Here is a 20521-nt window from a genome sequence, read left to right on the forward strand (position 1 = left end):
TATTTCAGTGGCATGATGAAAGAGTAATTCTAATGAAAGGCATTGGAGTAACAATATATAGGTTGAACCTTCAGAGACTACATTATAAATCTGGCTTTATACCATAGAGCAATTTTGCCCAATATCCCAAGAAAAGGAAGGAATTTGCAGAGTTTACCTATTTATTTGCAATCATTGGTAATGTTTAAAATAGACTTATAATTGTCCATATTTTTGAATTTACTTTTAATCAGAGTTATAGGAAAAACTTTTAATTAAGCGACTGAAATATAATTTTCTGAAATAGCTGAAGTATGTTCTTGGATCCTGGAGGTTTGCACGGCCTTGATCATGGCATTTTCTTCAGGCACTGCCTAGAAATACTTTCTCTGAAGGGAATTGAACCCAACTGTCTACTAATTGTGTTTAAATTAATTTATTTATCTTTGGAATCAGTTTTCCACATTTTAAAAAATTCATAGCTCCCACAAACACATAAATAACTTCATGTAATGTGAAATTTTGGTTGTAATACACATGTTAAAATGCAAAATAGTCTTATCCTTAGGATTTTGATTTTATCAATTTAATATTAATTTTAATTTTAATGCTAATTGTGCACTTTTTAATGAAAATAGTTTTATTAAAATATGTTATGAACAGATATGATCTTATACTTTGGTTTTAGAGCAGTAAAGCCATGGTTTTATTAAAATATGGTGAGTGTATTGAACTCACTTGCACTATTTGCATTCTTGTAATATTTGTGGATTATTAATTTCAAAATACATCAAATAGTTGGTTATGCAACTTAAAAGATAGATAATAACAAAGCAATAACAAAATGGAATCCACAATGGAGTTAAATTTACCAAGTGATTTTACTTATATTGGATACACCATCCCTTAAAAGAGAAAAGAACTAATGTGCCAAGTAGAAAACATGCATTTCACTACATAGTAGCTCTCTGAACATGGGCAACTTACCTAAATTCTAAACTTCAGCTTCCTTAGAGGTGATAATTCACAATGTGATTGTAAGAATAATTGAGGTAACATAAGTAAAGTGCTTATAGCACATATAAAGTTCCTCACATATAGGTAGGATTCAAAAAATCATAACGATCATTAATATTTGCCATCAACGCATCTGCATTTCTGTTTCTATCACTAGCTATGAGTCCTGGGCAAGTCATCAAGATCCTCTGACTTACATTTTCCTTGTGAGTAATATAGGGCATTAATAGGACTTGAATGGTCTTCTGTACAAGTTGTTTTGAGGATTAAATGAGATAGTATATGTGAAGGTGAAATGTCTGTCATTATAGTCCTAACTTTTCAGATGAGGAAACTAAAAGCTAATAGCTGAAAGCAAACTATTCAAGGTCAGGTTACTAGCAAGTAGCTGAGCCAGGGTTTAAAAACCAAACCTTCCCAATTCCTGAACCCACGACTCATTTCATCTTATCACACAGCTGCCTCTAGTAAAGTTTTTAAGAACTTCCTTTGCATAGTCCAGGATTAGTCACAGGGCATGGGATAGGATTAAGTTTTTAAAAGAAGCAAAAGAACCTCAGCTGCTAGGGTGAAAGGTCATGAGAGTGGAGAACTATAACACCAACCATACTATTTCTAATAATAGGCCTCCCTGACTACTGAATTCAGTAGTATTGCTGAAGTCAATCTTTGACTTTTCCTTCATCACCCACAGCTACTTTTCCAAGTCTCACTCTTTCTTCTCTTAAAATATTTCCATTATCCACACTTTTCTCCCCATTTTCACTGCTAACACTCCAGCGCAGCCTTTATTGCTCTATGCCTGGTACAGCAAATAACCTTAGGCTCTTATCTCGTCCCTCTACCAATTACCCTCAACAATACTGCCAGATGGCTCTCCCAGAGACATCACTTTTCAGATTTACGATGCCTGGGATTATCCATTGGTGTGCTGGACCTGGCTCTCACCAGCTGGAGAAAGTGGATTGTGCGCATGTCTTCCCGAACACTGTCTTCAGGGAAGTCATGTTGATAACTTTAAATTGTCCATTGTGGGTGCATTTATACCATAGACATCAGCAAACACTATGAATCAGGGCATATTTTCCCCCAGGGGCTTATTGTTAAACATTTAGCAGCACCGATTACATCTGACACAGTCACTACTTACAGGTACTATACACAGCGTCTGACACACAGTAGTACTCAATATACATTTGCTCAGTAAATTACAGATGTTCGCCCCCTCATAAATCTGTATGTCTTGTCTGCACAATTCATAGTCCAACTCTACTGCCTAGCTTTCTAGACCTGCCTCATTTGGTCCTCCACTAGGAAGTCAATGTTTTTACTCTTTTATAAGACTGAGTTCTGGGCTGGGCATGATGGTTCCCACCTGTAATTCCAGCATTTTGGGAGGCCGAGGCAGGCGGATCACTTGAGGCCAGGAGTTCAAGACCACCCTGGCCAACATGACGAGACCCTGTATCTCAGGTGCGGTAGCACATGCCTGTAATCCAGCTACTTGGGAGTCTGAGGCACAAGAATCGCTTGAACCCAGGAGGCAGAGGTTGCAATGAACCCCTATTTAAAGAAGCTGAAGTTTAGAATTTAGGTAAGTTGCCCATGTTTAGAGAGCTACTATGTAGTGAAATGCATGCTTTCTACTTAACACATTAGTTATTTTCTCTTTTAAGGGATGGTGTATCCAATATAAGTAAAATTACTTGATAAACTTAACTCCATTGTGGATTCCATTTTGTTATTGCTTTGTTATTATCTATAAGTTGCATAACCAACTATTTGATTTCTTTTAAAATTAATAATCCACAAATATTACAAGTATGCAAATAAGTGCAAGTGAGTTCAATATACTCATAATATTTTAATAAAACTATGGCTTTACTGCTCTAAAACCAAAGTATAAGATCATATCTGTTCATAACATATTTCAATAAAACTATTTTCATTAAAAAGTGCACAATTAGCATTAAACCATATTGATGGCACCACTGCACTCCAGCCTGGGCGACAAAGCAAGACTCTCATTAAAAAAATTAAAAATAAGGCTGAATTCCACTTAAGCTGCTGGGGCCACCACTGGTGCTGGCATGGTCTATGACTAATCCCTCCTCTAGGCCTCAGGTCCTTCTCTTTCTCCCACCTGGAAAGCTCTCTCCTTCTACTTGTGCAAATCCTGCTAGTTATTTACACTCCAGATCAGATTTCACATCTTCCCTGAAAATTCTATCATTCTAAGACCTTCTCATCTCTATGTAGATAGTCCATTTATTTAGCATTTCATTACTTTGTATTGTTTCATTCCCATTAGTCTTATTTCTGTAGCTATATCACAAACTCCTTAAAAGCATCGTCCACTTTTTTTTTCTTATTTGTATTTCCACAAGTCAGGTAATATACATTAAGACTGAGGAAGTCCATCTGGCCCAGTTGTTCCCAAACACTTTTTCATGGTCTGATCCAAAACATTCTTCTCAGATAAATTCTGGACTGTTCTTTTTGAGGCACTTAATGCCCACACACCTCCAACCCTCAAGCTCACAGTGCTCAGTATCAGGGGAACCCTTGAGCTTCCTAACCACAAGTTGCTCTAGCGAGTCATCCAAACTGCAGCCAAAGGTATGGCACAATCATTGCTTGGACTTTCAGTTTAGTTTTCCCAGAATATTCCAAATGAAATAAAATAGGTTTTATTTTCTATTTTTTGCCAACACTTCTATGTATTGCAAATAATATTTTCTATGTTAAACTGTGAAAAAATAATATAGTATAGGAAACAGTTGGAAGAATAAGCTCTACTTTGTGATATATAATCAAATATAGGTTTCCAAATTGAAAATTGTTCAAGGAAATAATTATTTATGGAAATGGTATAAAATAAGCTTTTATATTATAAATGTATGCATTTTAATAATATTTTTGCTCTGTGAATACATATGTGCATATGTATGCATGAATGTCTTATCTCGATAAGGACATCTGTATTCTGCAATTGAGTCCCTCTACCTTTTTTGCTGGTAAAAATGACTTTCGTTTTATTAAGTAATGGTGATAGTTGAATACAGTTCATTTAATAGCTTTATTTGCAAAACTAAAAAGGTGGCAATTCGATGATTTTTATTCTACTCCAGCCTCATCAAAACCTTAAATATGTATATATATGTATACATATTTATGTATCCTTTTATGTGTATGCATACATATATGTATATTTGCCTTAGTTCATTTGGCTGCTATAACAAAATTACCATAGAATGAGTAATTTATGAAAATAGAAATTCATTGCTTACAGTTCTAGAGGCTGGGAAGTCCAATATCAAGGCACTAGCAGACTCAGTGTTTGGTGAGGGCTTGCTCTGTACTTCAAAGATGGCACCTATTATTGCATCCTCACATGGCAGCAGCACAGAATGCTATGATCTCACACGGCAGGAGGGGCCAGGAAACTGCTTTTAAATTTCTTTTATAAGGGCACTAATCCCATTCATGAATGTGGAGACCTCATTACTTAATTACTTCCAAACAAGCCCCAACCTCTTAGTACCACCACAATGGGAATTAGGTTTCAAGAAGAATTAGACCAAAGCAATATGTATAGGTATATATGTATATGCAGTAAAGGGTTAACTTGGACTTAGGCTATTGAAATCCTGTGCATTCCAACCGTCTTCAAGGCTGGCCTTGACTGGCTTCTAAGAGATAACCCATAAGATCTTGGAATATCCTACCTAATAAACATGTCTTTTTATACCTGAGCTTTGGGCCATGCCAGAAGTGTTTCTGCTAACAATGTGTGATGTATGGTGAATGCCTGTTTTTGTTCACCTGGGACCTAGGACCATTCTCTATCAGTTTGACCTTTGGGAGGGACTGGAGACAGAGTAGCTAAGGTCAGTCATGACAGCACCTCATGCCTATATGACTGACCCCCAAGACTGATCCCAAAAACGCTGGAGTGGGTTTTTCTGGTTGGCCACACATGCTGTCACACCTTGTTACTGAGAGAATTAAGCACTGTCTGCTGTTTCTACAACTTCATTTGAAGAAGATACCTGAAACCGTGTGCTTACCTCTAGATTTCTGTGTGTTTTTCTTTGTTGATTTTAATCTGTATCTTTTCTGCTGTAATAATCTGCAACCATGGGTATAACAGCTTTCTGAGTTCTGTGAAATCAAATCTAAGGATGGTCTTGGGCACCCCCAGTACAACAAATATGTGTATATGTGATTCACTGGTTGTGAAACTAAAAACCTTGATAACCACTGACCTTCGTTCATCCTCCTTCCTTTCCACCTCCAGCATACCCCAACTCTACCCTGCCTCACCCACATCCCTATTTCCTGCCTTCTTTTCTCCATTTATAAATGAGGAAACATAGGCCCAGAGAGGTTAAGTAATTTTCAGTATAATATAATATTTAACATTCTGTAATATAATTATTTAGTCATCACAAAAATCCCAGAGGTAGGAACTAAAATCTTTATTTATAAGTGAGAACTCTGAAGTCTTGAGTAAGATGCTGGTCAGAGGTCATCAGCTAGTTAAGGTATGGAGTTGGGATTTAAGTCCAGATATTCTGACTCTAGACCCCAGCTCCTAACCTCTGTGTTCTAGTATCTCAATGAATTAAGGAATGAATGAATTAATGACTGCTATTAACCCTTTCAAACCTTCTGTTCACTTTCGTGGGATTACTAGCACACATTGTCTACAACGAAGCAGCCATTCATCGTTAATGACTTAGACCAAAGAATACTGACTTACATAGCAGAGCCAATGCACTTAGCCGTATAGGTACGTTGTGCCATTTGCCGTGTGTGCTCTATGAGTGACACCTCCTAGAGGTATTCAATGCAGTGGCCTAACACTAAGCCTAATTGCTGAACAATTAGGCAATCTGAGAAGTAAAAAGCTTAATTCAGGGGGCACACAAGGTTTACAATTGGGACTATTCATCTACCTGCAAAAAAGATTCCCTTTGAAGTACAATGATTAAATGCTTATGTTTGTAGTTTTCTAAGAAATTCAGTATACAAGGATAGATCAGATACTGTTTCTGCACTTATATTTCTTAATATTTAATTAGGGAGAGAAGCCAGTGGTTCACTCACAAATTATAATTTGAAGAACTCACTATAAAGACTGAAATTCACCAAGCCATCATTTTTTTTCTTATAACAATGCAGTCAACTCATCACTACTTAATGAGAGGCAGAATAACTAGGTAGTTAAGAACACACATTGGAGAGCTTGAATCCCAGCTTCATTGCCAGAAGTTTTTTGAATCTGGCCGTGTTACTCAACCTCTCAATGCCTACATTTCTTCATATGTAAAATGTGAATGATAACAATAGTATCTACTCTGGGTATTAGGAGCTCAAAATGAACTAATGTTTGCAAATGTTTAGCACAAGGTCTAGCACGTGGTAAACGCTGCATAAGTATATATTAAGTAAGTATTGTGCTTAGAGAGAACTTCAAATCTTTTTTTTTCATTCTCACTGATTTATCATTTCTAACATGTCTTATACATTTAGAAGACTTTAGTTGGTTTATGTTGTTTGGTCACATTTAAGGATAAGATGAAAGAAAAATAGAGGAGGGGAAATAATCCATATTAATATCGTTGCTTTTCCTTGCCATCAGTAGATTGAAAATCTACTCAGGATGCACAGTTTCTGGTTCTGGGAAAACTGTTAAACACACTGGAATTATTTCTTATTACAGAAACAAACACACACAAACATTTTATGAACTCTTAACCAACAGGTGAGGAAATTAAAGCCAAGCTTAAAGTCTCCATGAAAAAGGCTAGAATTACAATACAAATTTGCCCTCAACTAAAATGAATGACTTCAGAAAAAAACTGGAAATTTCAGGGGCTCCCAAACAAAACAAATTCAAAGTTTTGGTTTACCTCATAATTGTCTTTTGCAGTCCAAGCAGACTGACAAAATAAATCAAACTTCTAAGATGTGGTGACATTTAGTTATCCTACTTAGATAGGTACAAATATTTTTAGAAATTTGCCTAGAGTCTAACAGGAAAAAGTACTGGAACAAAAGAAAGGTTTCTATATTTGCTGCATTGTCCTTATACTAACTCAATAATGAAAATAAGAATCAAGGAATACAACAATTATGTACCCACCTCTGAAGTGTTTAAAGGAGTAATTGACCTTTCACAGGCTGAGGTAGTTACATACATTTTATTCCATAATTATTTACTTTGGAAATAACAGAGTAGCTATTTAACTTCCTTTTTCTTTCCTTTTACCCCACTGATGTGAGGCAGACCTTTTCTGTAAAAGGAAACAGGATCTTAATAAATCATTGGCAAAAATCAAACTTAATCATAATCACCTCTCACCTACAAGAGGGATCGAAAGTTAAATCTGCATATTTTATTTCCATCATGACTTTCTCTCTATTTTGAAATTATCTTGTTCAAATATATCCAAATAACAACCTTCACTGATTTCGCTTGAAGATACTAGAAAATGCTGTGGCAAACTGTCCAAAATAACTTCCTAGAAATTCTGAGCAAATTGGACTGCTTTAATTTTACAATACCTATTAAAAATACAAGAACAAGAAAAAGTGGTTAAAATTACCTTCCTTCAAGTATGCCTGGGTCTTGGATAAAATGAAAGATGAGCTTGAATATTGTATCACCATTGATATCTCCCTGTGGAAATTTGAGACCAGCAAGTACTACGCGACTGTCATTGATGCCCCAGGACACAGAGACTTCATCAAAAACATGATTACAGGGACATCTCAGGCTGACTGTGCTGTCCTGATTGTTGCTGCTGGTGTTGGTGAATTTGAAGCTGGTATCACCAAGAATGGGCAAACCTGAAAGCATGCCCTTCTGGTTTGTATACTGGGTGTGAAACAACTAATTGTTGGTGTTAACAAAACGGATTCCACTGAGCCATCCTACAGCCAGAAGAGATATGAAGAAATCGTTAAGGAAGTCAGCACTTACATTAAGAAAATTGGCCACAATCTGACACAGTAGTATTTGTGCCAATTTCTGGTGGGAATGGTGACAACATGATGGAGCCAAGTGCTAACATGCCTTGGTTCAAGGGATGGAAAATTACCCATGAGGATGACAACGCCTGTGGAGCCACGCTGCTTGAAGCTCTGGACTGCATCCTACCACCAACTCATCCAACTGACAAGCCCTTGCATCTGCCTCTCCAGGATGTCTACAAAGTTGATGGTATTGGTACAGTTCCTGTTGGCCGAGTGGAGACTGGTGTTCTCAAAAATGGTATGGCAGTCACTTTTGCTCTGGTCAATGTCACAACTGAAGTAAAGTCTGTTGAAATGCACCATGAAGTTTTGAGTGAAGCGCTTCCTGGGGACAATGTGGACTTCAATGTCAAGAATGTGTCTGTCAAGGAGGTTCGTCATGGCAACGTTGCTGGTGACAGCAAAAACGACCCACCAATGAAAGCAGCTGGCTTCACTGCTCAGGTGATTATCCTGAACCATCCAGGCCAAATCAGTGCTGGCTACGCTCCTGTACTGGATTGCCACATGGCTCACATTGCATGCAAGTTTGCTGAGCTGAAGGAAAAGACTGGTAGCACTTATGGTAAAAAGCTGGAAGATGGCCCTACTTTCTTGAAGTCTGGTGATGCTGCCATCGTTGATATGATTCCTGGCAAGCCCATGTGTGTTGAGAGCTTCTCAGTCTACCCACCTCTGGGTCGCTTTGCTGTTTGTGATATGAGACCGACAGTTGCTGTGGGTGTCATCAAAGCAATGGACAAGAAGGCTGCTGGAGCTGGCAAGGTCACTAAGTCTACCCAGAAAGTTCAGAAGCCTAAATGAATATTATCTCTAATACCTGTCACCCAAGTCTTAATCAGTGGTGGAAGAACAGTCTCACAACTGTTTGTTTCAATTGGCCATTTAAGTTTAATAGTAAATGACTGGTTAATGATAACAATGCATCATAAAACCTTCAGAAGGAAAGGAGAATGTTTTGTGGACCTCTTTGGTTTTTGCTGTTGTTTTCTTTTTTCTTTTTCTTTCTTTTTTTTTTTAATGTGTGTGGCCATTTTAAGTCATTAGTTTTTAAAATCAGTACTTTTTAATGGAAACAACTTGACCAAAAATCTGTCACAGAATTTTGAGATCCATTAAAATGAAGTTTACTAAGAAATATATATATATAATATATATATATTTAAGAAATAATAGTAATCTCACCTAAGCTCTCCCCAAGAATAGGAAATAGGAAACTCTTCCCACCCAGGTGAAATTTGATGAGAAAGAATAATGTGAGTAGATTTTTAAAGTAGTTTGGGGGAGTACACACCATAAACTTTAGAAACAAATATAATTTTATAACTGTTCTGATTTTCAGCTCTAATTAAAGCTCAAAAAATTTGCTTCTTGGTGTAACTAAATTTTTACTAATAGAATAAAGAAATTCATGTATACAGTATTTGTTGAATACCTCTCTTCTCCCTTCTTTTTAACTTCTCCCCTACAGTGGCTGTCCCTAGTGTATTAACATGCATAATTGCCTTCCTTCCTCAAAACTCTCCCTTAGCCCTGTCATTTCCTCTGCCATGTACTCCCTACCTTAGCCATCCAGACTTGAAAAATTAACTAGATTTTTGTCTCTAATTTTTCACTTCCCATTTTTTCTTTTAGCTTCAGCAATCTGATTTTGGTAATTCTACTCAAAATGCTTTCAGAAAAGTCACAAATGAACCCCAAATTGCCAAATGCAATCTAAGCTTTTTAGTCTTTGTTTTGCTGGACCTTTCTGCTGCACTTAACACTGTTAATGAGGAACTGCTTCTTGAAACTTTTCTCCATTGACAACTTTAATAATAATATCTCTGGCTTTCTAATCATCATGTTTCTGCCTCTTTGGGTCCTTCCTCCTTTGATTACTTTATATTTTTCCTTCAGGGGCCCAAGAGATGTGAAGACTATATGAGCGCAGTTTCAAAAAGTAAACAGCCTTTTAGAAAAATTTAAGGAATGCAAATTTACTGGTTATATACATGAAATAGAATTGCAAGAATATATTTCTAAATAGGTGCTCTATTCAACTTTTTAACATATGCAATATTTTTATTTAGCAAGTTAATTTATGTATTTATAATTGCTCTGCTAAAGCTTTGAAGAAACATTTTATTAAGTTGATTAAATATTGCCTTTCATTTTCTGTGAATTTATTATGAAAAATGTAAATAGTCTAGAAATAATATTTAATGCTATCTGAAATTCTGGTTTAATTAATTTGTCTGAATCTAAGTTAATTAGAATTGCAACCAACTCTACTTTTCACTGATTAAAACATTTTAAATGAATCATGATAAGTCGTATTACTATCCTTAAAATAAGTAACCATATTCAGAAGAAAAAATAGCTACACATTTAAACTTCTATCTTGCTCATCTTTGGAAACTTTAGGGATGACCCTTTCTTGCTTTCAAGACAAATCAGAATTTTCAGCATTCAGAATATAAGGTTGATAAGACAAGACATATATTACTTTCTATGAAACCTTTAAAAGGCAAACCAGTTATTCACCAGCACAGCTCCATACACAACACAGAGACTGAGACAAAGTCTTCCTAGAAGTACTTCACAATTGGGCCTTTCTACAAGTGAAATAAGAACATAATTGTAATCTCTACCTAACAGCATGAAGCCTTTCCCTGGTAGTCAGTTTAAACTGAATTAAACTACACATGAATATACAAGTCAACAATTAAAGGGAGATCACAAAATGTGGGACAAGAGAGTCCTGACTGAGATGCTAGAAAATTATGACTTTTCTAAGTACCAGAAAGTATTTATATTAACTTGCCCTTTTGCAAGAGAAAAAAAAAGTAGTCGAGAAGTAGTTTTATCAAACACTTTTTTGGATCAGAAAAGCAAGTGCTATTCACCTCGCTGTAACAGTTTAAAGTCTAAATGTGTCCTCAAAATAAGGAACACATGCAAATAATCATCTGTGAACTTAATATATATGATTCTGATAAATTCTCTCAAAGCAGTATCTCAAGCTGGGCAAATTTACAAAATGGTAAAATATGTTGAATTCACCCAAACAAATAATTTCAGCTATTTGTCTACAAATTACAATCTCACATTGGCAGTTGCTCACTCATCTAATAAATTATAGCCTTCTGATTAATGATCTAGTCCACAAAATAAGAGAAAACCATTGACCAAAATTTAGGATGTTTATTTTCAATTTTTAAATCTTTCTTAAAACAGTTTTAAAATATTGTCTAACAAAAAAAATCCTTATTCTTTAGTTTGACTTTAATTCTCATACATTCTTTCAGTGACTAAATATAAATCATTAAAAAATGGAAATTTTCTAAGCAGGAAAAAAATCAATGAAAAAGAACTTGTGTAGTAGATTATTCTACTTGGAAAGATATAGCTAAGTTTTTTAATACATTTTCATGTTTTAAAGAACATGAAATTTTTAAGTTGAAACAGAATCTGCAGCTCCTTCATTGTATTTCAATTTTGGGTAAAATTTCTTCACCAAACATGAGGCTATTCTCACAAAGAATTCTCTTTTCCTACATAAAATGCCCAGCTGCCCTTTGGGTCACTGTGGGAAAAGGGTGTGTGTAAAGCAAATATGTGCATCGGCATGTAACCCAATCCTAAGAAGGAACTCATTAATTTCATTTTAGATGAGTCTTCATAAGGTGGAGCATGTCTTCATAAAGTGAAGCGTATTGTAAAAATGCTGGAAGGGTCTTCATACTCATGGTACAAAGACTGAATAAAGGATACCATAATGGTGCCTAACATATTTGATATAAATTCAAGCATTTACAAGAGGTGTTTAGATGTCTGTTTCCCATTAATGACAGAACAAAGCAGCTACTGCCTATGTCCCCCCCCACACCTCAGTTTGCCCTTGTCAATCTTAACTGCAGCAGATTTTTCCCTTAGCTGACATGAACAGAAGTGCTCTGCCATATCATATAACCCTAGCTTTTGGGAATGACTTTTTGAAAATCTAGCAGAACCAGAAAAAGATGAATGAGGCAAGAACAAAAATTGAATCAGAGTATGATTTTTGCTAACCCTAGCCTTGATTTACTTCCATCCCAGATTTCTTGTCTGGCCCTTACCACAGCAGAGAGTGGTCTAAATTTGTCTAGGGTTGCCTTTTATACCCCGTCAACTCTCACACTCTCCTCTTGATCAAACTCTTTGGTCATAGCACCACAACTGCCTTCAAGGCAAATCCCTGTTTCCTATTAAAATCTACTTTCTCAGTTCTCAACCTCCAAGACCTCTGCTTCTTCCAAAATGTCTGAATTGAAGTAACAACTGTAATGAATTAAACCATTCTAATGGAGATGGGTGGAGAACCCTAAAACCACTCCCTATTGCCCAAGAAAATTAATACATTTTAGCAATAACCTGAAATAGCGAAAGATAATATTTCTGGCCTCAAAAAGAAGACATTTAGAGATTAGATGAAACCTGACTATCCTTCCCTCCTTTTTTCCACTTGTGATATAACTTATATCTTTTTTGTTGACTCCTCAGATAGGCATTCTGCCATAAAAAAAGTCAGGTATCAGAGTTTGCTACCCTCTCTGCAACTTACTAGGTGTATTTCCTAGGACAAGTCATTTAATCTTCCTAAGTTTTTATGCCCACCAATTGTAAATAGAGTTCATAAAAATATCTAACTCATAGAGTCATTGCATGAATCACACTGACTTCTCATGAATATGAAAAGCAACAAAAAATTTAAAATTCTCCATTTTTTATTTAGTCTTATCACAAATCCCACCACTTCTATTATCTGACCTTAACTTACTAGTCATGATGATACTTTTTTCTAGTTTTAATCAGTGAGCAGATTCTTTACTGCCACATTTTAAAATTTATCACAGCTTTAACTATATACAGTTGATAACTTTTTCCTAATGAACCACATTATACTTTCTTTATAATAAATTACCAAGCAAGAATAACTAAAAGCAAGACCCTGGCATGTGGCCAAGCTGTCATCATTAAAGCTGGGTTTGGCTTGTGTGAAGAGAAGACTGTTGAATTTCAGATGGTCCAAGAGCAGAAATATTTTTCATATGCCAAGCAGGCAGCAAAGAAATAAACATGTAGTGATATAACTGCAACCTTTTGGCGTAACTGTGGGAAACAAGGAAGAAGTGAAATAAATCCACCAATTCCCAGAAATGCCATCACAAAAAAAAAGGAGGTTAACACTAAAGAAAGGGTCAGAAAGTCATGAAGTAGAAAAACAGAATCACTAGGAGTGACAAAATTTCCAAGTAGTCATAGTGGTCCATGGTTAATGTTGACTTGAGCTACTATGGAAAGACTGATGGTGGCAAGTTGACCTAAACAGCAAGATTTAATGACAAAGTATAATCACACATTTTATTTTAAAGCCTCCAAGAATCTTTTTATTTGGATGGTAACTTATTTGGCAATAAGAAAGTAAAATGGCTGAGTACCTCAAAATCACATGGTCCTAGAAAAACCTAAAATAGATTTCTTACGATTGTTCTTGTTGCTAAAAAAGACAAAGAGAATTTTATCTCTTTGAAATGGCTCACTTCTTTGGAACACAATCTTCACATTAATTTAAATGTTGCAATCATGCTGTATGTTGGTTTCCATCTTTTTAAAAAGTCTATTGTTAGAAAAATATTATTTCATTCAAATGTAAATATAGATTAAAATTTATTTCTGAAACAAAGTCTCCTTCATCCTTCCTTATTTTCATGATAAAATCACTCACCTTGAAGGGTCATGAACTCTTTTCCAAAAAAAAATGTATAAACAATAGAAATGTATTGCTTATAGTTCCTGGAGGCTGGGAAGTCTAAGATCAAGGTTCCAGAAGATTCAGTGTATGGTGAGGGGCTGTTCCTCATAGATAATGCCGTCTATGGGTTCTCATACGGCAGAAGCGGCAAACAAGCTCCCTCACACCTTTGTTACAATAGTACTAATTCATGAGAGTGGAGCCCTCATGCCCTATCACCTCCTAAAGGCCCCACCTCTCAATATGGTTACCCTGGAGGTTAGTTTCAACATGTGAATTTGAGAGACACAAACACTCAGATCATAGCAGGCCTCATTATCTGTGATTAGTTCTCATTTTATTATTTTTAATTGGCAAACAATAATCATATATATTTATGGGATGCAATATGATATTTCAACACATGTATACATTGTAGAATGATCAAACCAGGCCAGTCAGCATACCCATCACCTCAAATATTTATCATTTCTTTGAAGTGAAAACACTTAAAATCCTCTCATTTACATGAACTCTTTTTATAAAATCACTCATAAAGACTCATGTCATCGTCTCTGACATATTATCTTTCTGAAAACATGCTGCAAATAGAGTTATACACTGTCAACATTGCTTTGACTATGAGGGATCACTTAAACTATTTTTAAAAGAATATAAAGTATGAGTTTGTATTAATTAAAAATGTATATGTGTGGGGGAGTTCTTACAGACTTTGTATAAATATGAACTTGTTTAAATAACGTAAATGGTATTTTTATGATATAATTTATTCAATACTTTAATATTAAAAATTATTGGTTTCATTTTCTTTTATTTTAGACTTCAGGTAGAACTTTCTTTCAACTAAGGTCCAAGGATTTCTTCAGCATTTATTTCTTCTCTTTGAGCTGTGAATAGTGTTATACTTATCACAGAAAACAGTCATGTTCCTTCACTGCAGAATTTCAGAGTAATGGTCCAGGATTCCACTAAAAAGCTAATAATTTATTTAAAATAGTGATTTTCTCCCAATAAGTAAAAAGTGCTTTTCTTCAAACCTTGAAAATGAATTTAAAGATGTTTTAGGAAAAGAATGGAGCTGACCGAGGGGATAGGAAAAAGTAGAACATCTGTGAGAATGACAGTTGACAGTTTTTTTTAAAAAAGAACAGGATTAAGAATGAAGACAATCAATAATTATATCAATAGAATGAATATGTATTATTTAAGAATTCTCAGAATTTTAGAACAATACAAATGTGGCCAGATAAAAAGTTTATTATTAGAAGTTTGTTCTTTTATAAGGTAAAGATTAAAATAGATATCTAAGGTTAAAAAAAGAAAAATTGCAGATTACAGGTATAGTATGCATTGTTAAAGAAAATATAGCATATTTGAGATATGTCTTACCTTTATGATATTGATATAAAACACAATTACCGCTAGTCTCCAACAAAGACCATAGTTTCACTGTAAAGAAAATGCAGCAGGATTGGTCAGATGCAGGAACTTCAAAGCCAATTTTTAAGTCTAAGACATTTTAACAGTAGTTGTTATTTCACAATGATGACAGCATAAGTAACTTGTTTTTCTTCTTATTTTTACAAGTGTTCTCTAAATTTTTTATATGTTTTTTCCTAATGTGTATTTGTGTGTATATATGTGTGTGTTATGTATGTATGCATGTATGTGTAAGTCTAAAAGTATAGATTTGCCTGTTCATATATGATTAACTTTTTAAAAAATCAGTTTTTTCTCTAAACTTTTTTGAAATCTAAATTTGAGGGCTCACATAGCATTTTTCTGCAGTTATCAGCTATGCTAGTTTTAAATTTGGAAATGAAAATACTGTGAAATGTCAGAGATTTCATTCTACTTAGAAGCCAGCAAATTAGCCAGCCATAGTTTACTGGATGCTTGTGGAAGACATGAGTCTCCTGAATTAGAGACACAGGATAGTTCATTAGTCACAGCAATGAAGCAAACTATTTATTAGTCACAGCAATACAGCAAATTTGCGCTCTATCCCTGAGCCCCAATTCCCGTAAGGTGACAAAGAGAGACCCAGTGAATCGTGCACGTGTAGGAGGTTGCATTATGGGAGTGGAATTCAGAGTTTAGGGAACTCGAATCCGTTCATAGCAGGCACTAAACCTGCCCAATCTTGCACCAAAAAGAAACATATTCATTATATTGGACAGTAAAGAAGCCTCCTGTATATAGAGATAGATAGATAGATGATAGATAGATAGATAGATAGATAGATAGATAGATAGATAGATAGATGAGATAGATACACATCTGTGTGTATCTATCTCTAATATACATATCTGTGTGTATCTATATCTATAGATATAGATATCTGTGTGTGTATATGTGTATATGTATATCTGTGCATATATATATTTTATATATATATAATACTCATAGGAGTATTATAAACTCATACATATTCCTTAGATATTCTCTAGAAAACACAATTAAGAACTTGAAGGATGGCAAACTATAAACATGGCAGTGATCTCTGCAGAATCTGGAGAGGTCCAAAATTGGGAGCAAGTAGGATTTTATCTTTATCTCTAAAATCCCAAATTGTAATTTAAATAGACTATATATTCATATGTGTGGTAGGCTGAAAGTGCCCCAACCCCCAAAGATAGAGGTTCTAATTCTAGAACCTAAAAATGTTACTGATACATCAAAAACTTTGCAGATGTGATTAATTTAGATTATTCTAAATTATCAGACTGGGTCCTAAATGTAATCACAACTGTACTTATAACAGTGAGGTAAAGGGAGACTTGACACAGACACACAAAGGAAAAGGCAATGCAAAGATAGAAGAGAGAAAAAAGTTGGAAGTTGCTGGTTGGCGCGATGCAGTCACAAGCCAAGGAATGGCAAGAGCCATCAGAGGCTGGAAGAGGCAGGCAAAAGAATCTTCCCTAGAGCCTCTGGAGGCAGCATAGCCCTGACCACACCTTGATTTCTGCCCAGTGGAACTCATTTCAGACCTAGAGCCTCCAGAACTGAAAATACATTTCTGTAGTTTTAAGTCACCCAATTTGTGGTAACTTGCTACAACAGCCATAACAAAGTAATACAATTTGTCATTTATGAAATCTTTTTTAAAAAAAATACACATAGAGAAAAGACAAAAGCACAAAAGCCAAAATGTTAACAACTATTAGTTCTGGGTCACAGGATATGGGTCATTATTCATCTCTTCCCTTTCTGAATTTTTCAAATTAAAAAAAAAAGGAAAATGACAACAACAAACATCAGAAGAAAGAGGATGCTAAGGAGATTCACTCTGAGAAACTGTCAGAAAATCAACATTTACACAAACAGTTTTACTTTAAGGCTAAGTTTCTCAGATAAGGTATTAAATATAGAAAATTGATTTAAATATTATGTACTCTCTAAGATGGATTAATGTCTGTAAAGCAAATGGCCATTGTTTAAATAAATTTGATTGATATACAATCCCAATGCCTCTGGTATACCTTGAGGAAAATCTGTTCTCTGGAATACTCTTGGCATCTCTTTGGTTGTTTCCAGGTACCTTGCAATTAGGATTCCACAGACCATAGCTCAGTTTTGACTTTTATATCAGAGAAGATCCTTAGTCTCTAATGGAGAACACAAGGCTTGGGCTAGGGTAATGCCACAAATAAGTGACCTGTAACTGTCCATATTAGCAGTCTTCGAATTGGCTTATACTTATTCCCAGATACACACCTAAGTGGCACAAAACAAGGATATTTTTCAAGTAATAATTTTCGTAAGAACCCTGAAATGTCCCAAGACGTTGACTGAGAAAGTATCTTTGCTAAAGAGGTAGGTTTTACTTTCCTATATCCCCTTTCATGATAGTCATTTTCCCCCTTACAAGGAAAGACGTCATTCTCACCCATCCTGAAGCTTACCATGATATATTCCCTTAGGACATACCTTAGTGTTAACTAATAAACATCTGTGCATACAAACTAATTAGAGAAAATAGTTCCATATCCAGCTCATTAAGATCCAGGTTACCAATAAAAGTTTATTTTTATAGTTACCACCCATTTATCAAATGCATAACATATTCATGTTTTTGTTATTTGTATTTTCTTGATAATTATAATCATTTAATTCAGACACTTTTTGTACTTATAACTTTATGGTCACAGGTCATAAAAAGTTCAATCTTAATTTGTATACATATTTTCATGACAAATAAATATGAAAGAATGCTTATCTTAGCCTAGCCTAAAGTGATAGTCTAAAGCTATCACCTTAGTGAGGGATGTAAACTCAGGGCATCAGGAAAAAGGGAGAAGGAAAAAGAGGCAGGGAAGAAGGGCAAGCTAATATTAATACAAAGGAGGGCAAGATTTGTGTCCAATACCAAGGAGGCACAAACTGGGGAAGCGAAATTATTTCAACAATCTTGACTATATCAAAGCAAAAATATATGTGTACTGGCAAAGGAGCTGAATTTTTCCATTACCAAGAGTCACTAGGCCTGAGATTTTAGACATTCACCTCAATTTTTTATTACTTAAAAGACCAAACCCTCTGCTTTATCTGTCTTGTTTGATGTGTTTGCTATTCTAAAAAAAAATATACAAGAGGAAATACAGATCCAGATTTTGTTTTACTGTTGCAAAACCATTTATCCTTCTATTGTCTTCAAAAGAGCAGAAAAATAAAATGTATGGCCTTATAGATGTTTAATTTAAGGATTTTGGAATACCAACAGTTTCATTAATCCTAATCACTCCATTCAAGTGTATAAACATCTTGAATGATGAAGGGCATTTTCAACAGGAAGACAGATGATTACATTACCTTTAGTTTGGACATTTGATCAAAGAGCTTCCTGTCACCTTTGAACAGGAATTTCTATTTAGATTGCCAGTCAGATAGATGCTCTATCATCTTTTTAATCAAGATAAACAACTCTACCGCCACAGTTACAGCACAACCAAAAGAAATATAGGAACATACACTTTATAGGTGGCGAAGATGCAGATTATAAAACAGTACAATTAGCTGTTTGCTCTTAGTTAAAAGGATCTTCCCTGATTATTTTTAACAAAATTTGAAAACCTCACTAAAATTAGTTTCAGGTATATTTTGCCTATAACAGTATGGTGCCAAGCTATAAGTCACAGCCTGTATTAGATTATAAATCTTCTCAAATACTCTCTGTATTTATTTAACAATACACTCCCCACCCTCTTTGGCTTCACTGATTCTTTTTTCTGAAGTGCCACATCTAGGAAATTTTATGTTCAAAATCAAATTATGTGAGTTGTGTCTCTACTTCCTGGTTAGATTACAATTACTCTTTTAGCTTTTGCATTCCTAGACCGTGGGAGTAACTATAAGAAAGACCCTTTCTACACTTGGAAGTTGTCTCTAGCTTCACAGAAGCTGGACCCAGATTTGAGGAAGGAGTGTCAGGGGATGGAAAGGGATAGAATGAAGCTAGTTTTGGTATTTCTCTAAACATTTCAAAACTGTAGCGTCAAGAGATAAGCCCCCGGGCATGGTGGCTCGTGCCTGTAATCTCAGCACTTTGGGAGGCTGAGGCGGGTAGATCACGAGGTCAGGAGTTTGAGACCAGCCTGGCTAACATGGTGAAACCCTGTCTTTACTAAAAGTACAAAAATTAGCTGGGTGTGGTGGTGAGTGCCTGTAATCCCAGCTACTCAGGAGGCTGAGGCAGGAGAAGCTTGAACCCAGGAGGCAGAGGTTGCAGTGAGCCGTGATCACGCCACTGCACTCCAACCTGGGCGACAAGAATGAGACTGTCTCAGAAAAAAAGGAGATAAGCCAAGAGTCTCTGTTTCCCTACTACGTAACCCTTAGCTAATTATTTCTGTGAAAAATTCTGTGGCTGATTTTTACTGAAGGATTGTTTAAAAATCCAGACAAGTAGTGTTTTCTTTTTTAGATAAAATGCTTTAAATTGTTGTTTAAATAAATATTGTTATTCTCCAAGTAAAATAAATGTTCTGTTAATTCTTATCTTTGAAAGGAATTTAATTATCAAAGACAAAAGCTTCCTCTTTTTGTTGAAAAGCTGAACAATTTTCTATTGTGTTTCCTTTTAAGTAGAGGCCTTTCAATAATGTTCAACCTTCAATTAAAAAAAACAACAACTGTTGTGGGGTGGAAACATCACCTCTGGGTACATCATTATTTTTCAGAATGATTGGTGATTAACAAATAAATTATATCATCCACTTGCATTTATTAAGTTCCCAAATGAACATAAAGTTATGCTGCATGCTGTATGAGGCAAGTTAAATAGACACAGTCCCTACCTTCTAACAGGGAATTAATCATATTTATCAGATAACAGCATGACGTAATCCATGCTATCCAATGTAGCATTGAATGAGAGCAGATTTTACTCATAGGAGTATTATAAACTCACACGTATTCCTTAGATAGTCTCTAGAAAACACAATTAAGAACTGGAAGAATTATTCCTGTCTTTTGCATAGGTGATCTGATGGTGACACTAATTATTTGCTTTCTGTCACTAATCATCTGGCCATCATGAAATAATGAATTTTAGGGAAATTTTTATTTATACGGTTAATTAAACTGGTTATAATAGAGTTTCCCAAAGGGTAGTAAACTTATGATTACCGAAAAATAATTTTAGGTGGCACATGCATGACATTTTTTACTTTAATAGTAATATATTTATTGGAATGCATAGGA

At 35.2% G+C, this 20521-nt stretch overlaps 1 pseudogene; it reads left to right on the forward strand.

The window, feature by feature from the left end:
* Positions 1-7606: 7606 nt before the first annotated feature.
* On the forward strand, positions 7607-8844 carry LOC100444042 (putative elongation factor 1-alpha-like 3; annotated as a pseudogene).
* The last annotated feature ends 11677 nt before the right edge of the window (positions 8845-20521 follow it).

The sequence above is a fragment of the Pongo abelii genome, chromosome 10, assembly GCF_028885655.2.
Source record: "Pongo abelii isolate AG06213 chromosome 10, NHGRI_mPonAbe1-v2.0_pri, whole genome shotgun sequence".
Lineage (NCBI taxonomy): Eukaryota > Metazoa > Chordata > Mammalia > Primates > Hominidae > Pongo > Pongo abelii.